A 12815-nucleotide genomic window follows, 5' to 3' on the forward strand; every position below is an offset into this window, starting at 1 on the left:
TATATATCCTTACGAATATATGGATGATTGGTCTAGATTCGACGAAACTAAATTACCACCCCTTGAATCATTCTATAGTAACTTAACAGAATCTAAAATAACAGATGCCAATTATGAACACGCTCTGACGGTCTGGGATAAATTAGGTTGTAATAATTTAGGCGATTATCACGATCTGTACTTAAAAACCGATGTACTGTTACTCGCCGATATATTCGAGATATTTAGAAAGACATGTTTAAAACAAAACGGCTTGGACCCGGCATGGTACTATTCCAGTCCCGGACTATCGTGGGATGCATTGTTCAAGAAGACCGGCGTAGAACTAAAACTACTCACAGATTATGATGTGCACTTGTTTATTGAGAAAGGATTAAGAGGTGGTATATCGATCGCATGGAAAAGGTATTCTAAGGCTAATAATAAATTTGTGGAAGGATACGATCCGAGTAAACCCGAAACGCACATATTATTTCTCGACGCTAACAATTTGTACGGATGGGCTATGAGTCAACCTTTACCCACGGGTGGTTTTGAATGGGTCGATGAGAATGATATCCATAATAATGATACGAATAAAGGGTACATACTAGAAGTTGACTTGGAATATACAGATTCCTTACTTAAAGACCATAACAGTTATCCGCTAGCTCCCGAAAGATTAATGGTTAATAAAGAACGGATGTCGGAATATCAACACTCCTTGATGGGTAATACAAGGTTAGCTAACGTAGAAAAACTCGTACCAAATTTGATGGATAAGACAAAATATATAGTTCACTACAGAAATCTCCAGTTATATCTATCGTTAGGTATGAAACAAAGCCCTTGGATGGAGCCCTATATAAGGTTGAACACAGATTTAAGAAAGAAAGCTACCAGCGATTTTGAAAAGAATCTGTATAAGCTCATGAATAACTCAGTATTTGGTAGAACTATGGAGAATCTAAGGAAGCGTGTTGATGTTAAATTAGTCAGATCTAATGAGGAAGAAAGACTCAGGAAACTTATAGCCAGTCCGGCTTTTAACAGAAGCAAGATATTCGATAACGACTTAGCCGCGTTGCATATGCAGAAAAGTAATATAAAATTCAACAGACCGGTGTACGTCGGTATGAGTATTGACGACTTGTCAAAACACTTAATGTATGACTTTTATTACAACGAACTTAAGAAGCAATACGGCGATAAATGCGAGGTGTTTTATAATGACACAGACTCTTTGTTGATGGAAATACAAACCGAGGATGTGTATAAAGATATGGCAGAAAAAATAGACATGTACGACACGAGCGATTACCCAAAAGATAATCCACTGCACAGCGTAGTAAATAAAAAGGTGTCGGATTAAGACCTAAGATGTATTCTATAAAAAAGTCCAATAATGGAGAGATAAGAAAAGTTAAGGGCGTTAAGAAGTATGTGGTAAAAAAGCATATCAAACACGAACAGTATAAAGAATCATTATTCAACGGTAGAACGTTCAAACACGAGATGAACTCTTTAAGAAGTTACAATCATAGGATATATGGATTAAGAATGAACAAGACATCATTATCCCCCTTAAATACAAAGAGATGGATTGATAATGATGGTGTAACTACCTATGCTTATGGTTATGGTGGTAATACCGTACCATTGGGAACTATGAACAACTCTTCTCGTACAAATGCCCTACCCGGTCCATCTTGAAGATAATAAAGAATAGACTCTCCTCCTTTCATAACCAATCGACCAATGTTACATGTCTTAAGGGACCATATGGGATCGGTTGCACGACGTAGGTCTCCTTCGAGTTCACCGGGCTGGTATAAATATCTTACCCTTACTCTATCCGGAAGTTTTCGTTCTTTGTCTCTCCTTGGTGCTGAAGATTCGGAAGTCACGGTTTTCTTTTTAATAGCATCGGATGGTTTCTTCCCTATTAATCTCGTTACTTCATTATTCAGCACTGATACAACGGCTGATAATCGTGTCACCCATTCGGTTGATCTCAATCGCTCGGATTTCATTTTGATCCCATACTGATAGCCAAACAAACGTTCTGCTAATGTCCGGTTAAATCTTTCAACGATAGCTTGACTGCGGTGGGCGTCTCTTTCACCACGCCTGATTTCGACATCGTGCTTTGTTAACAGTTTAGTTATCGATCCCATAAACTCGCGACCGGGATCTACTTGAAATTACTTAGGCCATTTTAGTGGTCCGCGTTTATATATGCAGCTCAGTGCATTAGCTACTTCTGTTGAATCTTTCGAGGTTAATGGTTCAGCCCCTTTGTATCGACTAGCCACATCCACTACTGTTAAAGCGTATTTATATGTTTTGCGTTTTACCTTATCGTGGGGAAGAAACAAGAGGTCAGCCTGATGAACTTCATTCGTTGTAAAAATATCTTCTTCCTCGGGATATAATGTGGTGCCGGTAAGTATATTTGCCACATCGCTTGTTTCTTTAACCAATCCTTGGCCACATCTTTAGATACCTTAGCCGCGGTGGCTAATTTTTTTATTGCTCCTATACCTTTCCAATATCCCTGTGGGCTATAGTAAATTTTATTCATTATTAATTAATATTGATGTTTCTTTTAATACGACTATCGTTGAATCGCATCATCATTTTTATACTAATAGAAGCATTGATTGGCTTAAGGTGGTGGTGAGCTAGAGTCAATTTAGCTGAATCTTATGACTATTGTTGAATCGCATAATCATTTTGGCATAAAAAGTGCCACCTGTAGTAGCAGTATAGGTATATAAATCCAGCTCTAGTGGAGTTGCGGCAGAACCATCATTACCTATAAAAATATATATCATAGACTCCAGGTGGTGGTGAGCTGGGGTCAATTTAACTTAATCGCATGACTATCGTTGAATCGCATAATCATTTTGGCATAAAAAATGCCACCTGTAGTAGCAGTATAGGTATATAAATCCAGCTCTAGTGGAGTTGCGGCAGAACCATCATTACCTATACTACTTGTCGTTAAACAAAATTCAACATGATATACCACACATCACTTCACGTACTAAAGAATAATTGTGGATATCCTATCTTGTGTAAACGGGACAATTATAATAGCTTTTCGTCACAGTGATCGCGTTTTACACATGGTTCTTATTATTGACCATAAGAGAGAAATGTTCAGAGGAGATTATGCCGGACTGCACGTTCCACTCTTGCCTGTGAATACATTACATTACCACTTTCAGATGGCTGTCCAAATCGCCAGACATTAAAGCCACAGAACATTTAGGCTAGCTAGGACCCAAAGCCTTCTTCAATCCATGCACGTAGTGGTCTCAATAGCTACCGAGAACAAGGCCCATTTGTGAACTGGCATCATCACTGCTTGAACTTTTATTGACTTATTTACAATTACTAACATTCTCACTTTCAGGCCATCATTTTCATGTGAGACGTTGACTTGCCTTTACACGTGTTCCGCAATGTGTGGGGCAGAAAAATCCCACCTTTTCGCAAACATCTGATGCCATCACTACTTTTCACAGTTATTCATGAACACTTGATATGGTCGCACTCGTAGAATGTACACGGATGTCACTTTTATTTCGAAGTTTTAATTTTAGCGGTTACACTGTGTGTAACACTCACGCATATTAATTTAATTCTTCAGGGAATGGTGTTGGCGTTTGCTGTATATTACAAGATACATGTGGAATGGAGCAATGCCTTTTATCCCGTTTGTGACATGTGGTATTATAACAGTGATTGATGATTAATGAACTGTTATAAAAATATCGAGCAATTAAATTTGGAGAATAGACATCTGATGTGGACATGGCAAACGTTGAATTACGAATTGTTGTATAAGAGCGCCAATTACTGCATTTTTAAGATATCACATAATCCCCAAATCATTAATGATACATCCAACAATGGGTATATATCCAATCAACAACATTAGTAATCTATGTTAAAATAGAAAGTATGTAAGTCTCCTAAAAGCAAGGCTTGACCAACTTACTGATACATTAGCATCAAATAGGATATCAATATGTACGTGTGGACAAGTATAGTGGCTATTTAACTTTTACTTAGTAAAACACACATATGGAAATTCACTCCACGCAGATCCCTCAAACCTCGTATACTGAGTGTCAACGATCTACGCTCCCTCAGTATGAATGAGCTATGTGCCAAAAAGGATCTACCTGATCCTTGTCGCAAGTTGATATGGGAACCCTACCTCCCTGTCGAAAGAGTATTGATCAACACATAAGAAGGGTCAAATATCAGGTTGGCATGTGGAAGATAGCACACATTGCCGATCCATATTCCAGCTCCTGTTGATGGTCATGGTTGGGTGGTGATTGGAGGGAAACTCCAACCACTGTGGTGTGAAGGAGACATGTTGCCACAGCGACTGGTAGATATAACTGAAACAGGGGATACAAGCAGTGATGAGGAGTCTGACTCTGATGATATGTCTCTTCCTGATGCAGTAGACTATCTTGATGTTGATAGTTCAGACAGTGACTAGAATGAACGTTTAGTGTGCCTACAGATGTTTGAAATTTTGTTAATTGTTTTATTGTCATGAACTTATATCAATGCCTGTTTCTTATTTGTCCAGATGCAATCGTGTATAGATAAATATGTATTTTCCAGATATGACTAAAAATCTGAAATCAGAGATACATGTATATATGTTGACATGAACACTAGACTGGTAAATTTGTCCGTTGTCATTTTAATGGAAAACTATACTTATGATATGTAAAACATGTACTGTAATACCTAATTTGATATCTACTTATGTGTCCAAGAGTCTTTTTGAAATTTCATTTGTTTGACCCAAATGTAATTCCAGATATTCTATATTGCCAAACAAAAGCTATTCTAAGTGAAAAGTAATCTATAATGTAAATGGTAATTCTATGGATTGTACCATGTATAGTTTGAATTCTCATGTGTCCAATTATCATGTTTATTCAAATGATATTTTTTTTCAAGATAAAGTTATATACCACTAGATTATTGCATGTATTTGTTTCTGTGATTACCTTGTTTTTATTTTTCCATATAATAGAAAATTATGGAAAGTTTGAGCAATCTGCGTGGAGTGAATTTCCATATGTGGGTTCTACTAAGTAAAAGTTTAATAGCCACTATACTTGTCGATATATTTATATGAAAATAACATAATCGTAACCGTAATAACTTTGATATATTATTTTTGATATATTACACATGGAAATTTGACAATTTTAAAGACATTTATTGACCTTTTTGATGCAGTACAAAAATGACGCTGACGTGGAATGCAAAATCGCGATTTTTATGGTACCTCCACAAATATGATGAAAACAGGAAATGCATGCCTATATTTTCAATGTTAACATATGATTCCATGTTCAGGGCACTCTAAGGCTTCAGGAAAAGTATGTTTTGTTGGTGTGTGTGTGTGTGTGTGTATGGGGGGGGGATGTTGTGGGGGGTGGGGGGGGGGGGGGGGATGCACGGTGGACCTAAGTAGCCCATGGTCTATATGCTTAATAGAGATATAAGCCACCATACCTAATTGTAGGGGGGGGGGGGGGGGAGTTTAATGTATTACATTACATTACATTACATCATTGAGTATAGTAAGGATTATACAGGTATATATGTTGACTTTATAAATGATGTATATATGTAAATAAGGATATATCAAGTATAATACTAGAACATTTGGATTTTGTTACAGAGGGAGAAAGTTTGAAATATATAGTGAACCGCAAAAGAAACGCGAGTACTGTGTGACTGTGAAATATGGTTTATTCACAAAGTGACGGAGAGGTCAATTATGATAAGTCTGAGACAGTTCGTGTTTTGCATGCACATTGACCACAGTCCATGGAACGTTCTTGCAAGTTCTTGCTTTGAGCCGATCACACACATGGAAATGGTGGGGTGGGAAATGTCAGTACCTCGTATGCCCTCCCTGGGTGTTCAAAACAGCCATACACCTATAGTACATGGAGTGTAGCAGGCGGTTCACGAAGGCCATAGGCACCTGTGCCCACACCCTGACGAAAGCTGCCTCCAGATCAGCACGAGTTCTTGGTGTTGGTACAACCTGGTTCAGCCGTCTCTGTATTTCATCCCACAGGTGCTCGATCGGGTTTAAATCCGGGCTCATATCCGGCCATGGCATGGTTTGGATGTTGTGCTGGTGCAGGAAGTTCCTGGTGAGCCTGGCCGTGTGGGACGCGCGTTGTCCTGTTGGAACACGTGGTTCTGGTGACGTGCGAAGTAGAGACCGATGTAAGATCTCAGGATCTGGTTAATGTAGCGTAGCGCTGTGATACCATTCCCCCTGCCAGCGCCAATATTGTGAAACACATGAGGGCCAATTCTCTGGTTCAGGCCTATAGCGCCCCAAACCATAATGCTCTGACCACCCCACGGTCCGTATAGTGTTCACCCCTCCTTCGCAACACCCTCACTCTCCCATCAGACGTGGATCCACAATACCGGCTCTCGTCAGAGAAGACAATTGTCCTCCATTGTTGATGGCGCCAATGTCGGTGTTGTGTAGCCCATTGCAGCCGTGCCTGGCGGTGGCGGGCGGTGAGGATGGGCACTCGAGCAGGCCGACGGCAATACAGGTCGTTGGTAGTCAGCCGACGTCGTACCGTATCGTCACTGATCGGTCGCCCTCTAGTGCCAATGGTGTTTCGAGCTGTCACACTGGCTGGTCTGAAGTGATCCCGTAGGTGTTGACGGTGGATGAACCGGCGTGGTCACTCGGGGGCGTCCACGTCGGGCGCGGTCTGCGGTACTGTTTGTGATGTTGTAGCGCTGCTGCAGACGGTGGATGGTGCTGACGTGAACATTGAAAGTGTTTGCCACAACCTTGGACCGTTGTCCAGGTTGTAATCGACCGATCGCTTGTTCACTCTGTTGTGTGGATAATCGAGGCATACCTGCCGCATCAAAATTACGAGTGCCAGAAAGGCAGTTCAAGTTGATTTTTATACCCATAGCCTCCATGAGTTACACGTGCATGTTGGTGTCCACGGCAAAGCATGGTAACTGTCACCCACTGCCTTGGACAAGGCTGCGTTGTGGCGACTAATTTCAGGCCTCGTTGTACCGTTCGATGGAATGTTTGTCTCACAAACGCATCAGGACGTCACGGAATATTCACACCTACAGTCTTGACATATACTTTCCGCATTTTACCATATACAATTTATATTTTACAATCTCGCGTTTCTTTTGCGGTTCAGTATAGATAAAATTAAGCCCTAATATATTAGTAATGTATGGATATATGCAGGATATAGTAATATAAACAGTTAGGCTGTTTTTCAGTATGAGGAGCTTCAACATTCATATATTTTTATGTTAACATGTTTTATAGCGCTTGTACAAGAAACATATTCTCCAGCAAAAGTAATCAATAATCAAGAAACCTGACAGACACGTTAGACGTTCAATCCGTAATCTGTAGGTTTGTTCATGGGGACAGGACGTCGATCTTTCTGAAGCATTGTTTTCACTCAACAGCCGATAATCCCTAAGCTTACTCTGCTCCATTCGCCTTCTTAAAAAAAATCTGCGAGAGACGTTTCAGCTCTTGGGACCAACTGCGAGAGTTGGCTTCTTTCCCGGGAATACCCCTGCCTTCTGGCTTCAAACGACCGAAGCGTTTAGGCTTACATACATTTACACACACGCACGCACACACATAAATACACATACATAATTTACATACATTTGATCATACATGCAGCCATACATACCATGTCTGTTGTCTTAATCACTGACCCATCAAGAGTGTCAGTCGCCATGTATCAAATCTTTATATTGTGATAACTGTCACAACTGACTTATTTGTCTGAATGGCACGTCTGAAAACAGTGTCGTCACTCCAGAGCGTCATTTGAATTTTTAAACTGAACGCGAGAGCGACATGCGGTAATGCTTTGAAGTTTTAATCTGTTCACGTAAAGGATTAGTATGTTTTAATACAGGATTAGTATGTTTTCCATGACCACATCTCAGTAATTAATTATGATTTGGTAATCATACCAATCACAGTAGCATGTTCAATCAGTGTCAATCTTAATTAATTAAATGAGGAGTTACTTGCAAAGTGGCAAACGCTCAAGTTGACATCAAATTCATACCATCCCATCGTGGAGGCAGGATTCTTTGTTTTCATGGATTTATGTTCCGTTGCAATAAGAAGAGAGACACGTGGCAGTCTTGGCTGTGTCTTGAAAAGACATGTCCTGCGCGTGTTTCGACTGAAGATCCTTGGTTACTTCACTGGAGACAACTTGCAACATCTTTCGAACCACTTCGGCAACGACAGTCCAAGAACTAACAACTAGAGCACGACTGATGGATGGTGCCGTATCCAGAATGGAGTATGCCGTACATCGCTTCACTTGGAGTAATGTAAAAAGATACATTGTTGTGACATTGTGGATGGTTTGTTTTGTGAATAAAATGAGAGTGACAAAACGTTTTATTATCTTATTTTGTTATTAAAAGAAGAAATATATCCTATTTATGTGTCATATTTCGTGGTGATGTGAAACATGATATGGATTACTGTGCTGTTTTAAAACCGTTAATGTGTTTTCATAAGGATTAGACATGGGAGCTTAAACGCATTGTGCACTAAATCCGACCTTAATTGGTTCGTTAGCAAATCTAACGCGAGAGCGACATACAAGTTGAGTTAAATTGAGTTATTTTCACCCCAATGTCGCTCTGGCGTGCATAAACCCTGAAAACAAGGGGTGAACCTTTATACAGTAACTCGGGGTAACGATTTTCTGTGCTATAGAATCATGTGTATGGAGTACATATATCTCGCGATGATGTGTCATTCCTTAACCAGTACGATGTGTGGCATAAGTATATACAAAAAAAGTAGACACATGTTAACGATAATAATGACAGAGAGATAAATAAACGCAGGTCGGGTAAATATAATTACCTTGGTTAATTATAAGTTGCCATTTTTTCAACAGTTTTTCATTAGATGAAAGAAATGATGGTGCAGAAAAAAGACCAGCAATTAACATTATAACCGTGATGCAAATGCGTTACTTAATACAGTCCACAAAGAACAATATATAGGGCGCCTTTTTACTATTTATTCGTTATATGATATCAATAATTCATTTATGGATACTAAAGAATGAATTTATATCACACATTTGATTGTGTTTTATCATGAAATGTTTATTAATATGGCAAATCGGTTTTTAGATATCAATAACTGAATTCATTATCAAATGATGTACTTTATCATCTGAAAAATAAAATATGGTATTTGAATCTATAGCCTTCGTCTCCGTGAACTTTATGCCCATTTTTTAATATTTCGTGAAGATAGGTACAGTTACGTAACATTTGCATATATAGTCATATTCAGATATTGTCTCTACATATATGTAAGGGCAAGCTTCTTCCCTTTGTTTAGTCAGTATGTAGCTGTCCCCCTGGCTATGAATGTGGGACACAGGCTTTAGGGTTATATATGAATCTTGTTATCATTGTATTTTAATGCGATTTGAATATTATTATTTTCTATCGTACTTACTTATTGTTTTAAATGAGACGTTTAGATTTAGATGTCACCACAAATTACAATTATTGCTTGTACGTTCAACACAATTGACAAATACTCTAAAATATATGACTAGTAAACCATTAAAGTACGTTGAACAATATTATAATGTAAATGCCAAATTGATGTATCCAGGATCAAGTAGAAGATATATGAACAGCAGCGCTGGGAATTTATTCAACAGGCCCGTGAAAAAAACACTGCTTTAGCTCAATGTTTACCTCTCCTGGCGGCCATTATGCGACGGCCGTCTTACACAAAACCCGCGCTCACGTCTACAGGTCTCTTCCGGTGGTACAGTAATTAGTATAGCCCTCTCCCTCAAGTGTATCCTCCAGGATATATATATATTCTACTCTCATTAATTAAATGCTGCCCTTTCCCAGCGTCAAGGCCATGGAGCTGAGACGAAGAGGCCCAACCATCATAAAGTAATTAGGGTCCAATAAAAACAATGCTCCACCAAACCTCATAAACATGATCACTGAAAGTCGAACTACAGACGTTTAATGTCAAATCACAAAAAAAACATTTGAATAGAAATAACATGTAACAGGATCATGTATTCTCTTTACACCATTTTTCGTCAGGAAATCAAAAGTTATCTCCTTGTTACCACATCAAGGTTCAGCTGGACATGCCCATGGGTCTCCTTTTGGTCAAAAGTTTGTTCCCCCTCTAATGAGTGTGACACGCGTTGCACACGGTATCACACGCGTGGCGTATGGGTTCCACACGAGTGACCAACGGGGTGCACACGGGTTGCGTAACGCCTTGCCCATGCGTGTAAGACTTTTTTTAAGAAAACTAATTCCTGTAAAGAAAAGTACACCTTTATATATGATATACGGCGAAACAGGCCGAAAACCTCTGTATATTACTGTCATGACCAGAATCATCACTTTTTGGGGAAGATTGCTATCTGGAAAAGCCACCAAACTTCCATTAATTGTGTATAAAAATTTGTATTATAACTACACTGTAAATAATCAACACCAAAATTGGTTACAGTTTGTTAAACATATTCTTGTTATGACAGGTAATAACAATGTTTGGATAAATCAGTCATTTTCATCAGTTGATTGGCTTACAATGTACATTTGTGATTAGAACTTGTTTGGAAGATCAGTTTATACAACGGTGGAATTCTGATGTCACAAATTCAAATAAAGGAAAATTTTATAAAGTCATTAAAGATAATATCTCACTGGAAACATATCTGTGCAGTTTACCAAAACGAATGTACATGTACATACCACTACTACTTTTCAGAACTTCTTGCCATTATTTACCGATTGAATGTGGAAGCTGGAATCACACCCCTTTATTAGATGGAAAGTGTACTGTTTGTAAAAGCCAAGACATTGCGGATGAATATCATTATATTTTTAAATGTGAATATTTAAATGTGAAGACAATTATACATACCAAAGACTCTTATTGTACATCCATCTATGTTTAAACTTCAACAGATGTTTCATTGTAAAAATAATATCTTCTTCAAAAAATTATCAAAATATTGTAAAATAGTAATGGCTACATTTAAATAACTATTAAAGCTGACATCACTATTATACGTCGCATCTCCTGTTAAACCTCAACATGCTACTTTTTGTAGCCTTTGCCGTAATAAAGTTCTGTTCTGTTCTGTTCTAAGGGGAATGAACTTCTAGGCAGTGTGTGTTTGTTTGTGTGTGCGTGTGTGTGTGTGTGTGTGTGTGTGCGTGCGTGCGTGTGTGTGTGTGTGTGTGTGTGTGTGTGTGTGTGTGTGTGTGTGTGTGTGTGTGTGTGTGTGTGTGTGTGTGTGTGTGTGTGTGTGTGTGTGTGTGTGTGTGTGTGTGTGTGTGTGTGTGTGTGTGTGTGTGTTGGGGGTGTGTGTTGGGGGTGTGTGTTGGGGGTGTTGTGTTTGGTTGGGGGGGTGGGATTGGGTTAGGGTCCGTTTCCAAAATGTTGTATGCGAGCAACAAACTGTTCAACTGCGACTTATGGATACACACTCATTTAGTATTTTTAGGCATCAAATGACTGACCCAGGGCAGACTGACCCTGTATTACAGCAGCTGACCAGGAACGCTCCACATGGGCTACAACTGCATCATCCACATCCGCAACTATTCCAGGATTGCCAAGAATATCTTACCAGCCGGTATGGAAACGGCTTCTAGAGCTAGAGTCAGAGGTTTAGTATTCACGCAACGATATCGTCAAATTAAGCAATCACGATGTATGCTTCATCGAACTGATAGGGCTGAGTGGTGGTTCTGGCTGTACTAATTCCAACTTTACAAGAGTGTAACAAAGGAATCTTCTTTTCTAAACATTCATTGAGACTTTAAATATACAGTAAGTCTTATCCACACCAGTAATTTGGTTATGCCTTTCTTTTAGTGAGGAAACTGTATAAAACTGTTAATGCTGAGCTGTACCCGCTCTACATACATGTACCACTAACATCATCAGCCCTACACACCACTCACTACACCAAGGTGATTGCTGTACCCGCCCTACACACCACTCACTACACCAAGGTGATTGCTGTACCCGCCCCAAAACACCACTCACTGCATCAAGGTGATTGCTATACCCGCCCTACACACCACTCACTACACCAAGGTGATTGCTGTACCCGCCCTACACACAACTCACTACACCAAGGTGATTGCTGTACCCGCCCTACACACCACTCACTACACCAAAGTGATTGCTGTACCCGCCCTACACACCACTCACTACACCGAGGTGATTGCTGTACCCGCCCTACACACAACACTCACAACATTAAGGTGATTGCTGTACCCACCCTACACAATACTCACTACACAAAAGTGATTGCTGTACCCGCCCTACAAAGAACTCACTACATCATTGTGATTGCTGTACCCGCCCTACACACCACTCACTACACCAAGGTGATTGCTGTACCCACCCTACAAACAACTCACTACATCAAGGTAAATTCTGTACCCGCTCTACAGTCAATTCACTACATCAATTTGATTGCTGTACCCGCCCCAAAACTCCACTCACTACATCAATGTGATTGCTGTAACCGCCCTACACACCACTCACTACACCAATTTGATTACTGTACCCGCCCTACACACCACTCACTACACCAAGGTGATTGCTGTACCCGCCCTACACACAACTCACTACATCAAGGCGATTCCTGTACCCGCCCCAAAACACCACTCACTACACCAAGGTGATTTCTGTA

Source organism: Haliotis cracherodii, unplaced genomic scaffold, assembly GCF_022045235.1.
Source record: "Haliotis cracherodii isolate W230 unplaced genomic scaffold, xgHalCrac1.p SCAF_21, whole genome shotgun sequence".
Lineage (NCBI taxonomy): Eukaryota > Metazoa > Mollusca > Gastropoda > Lepetellida > Haliotidae > Haliotis > Haliotis cracherodii.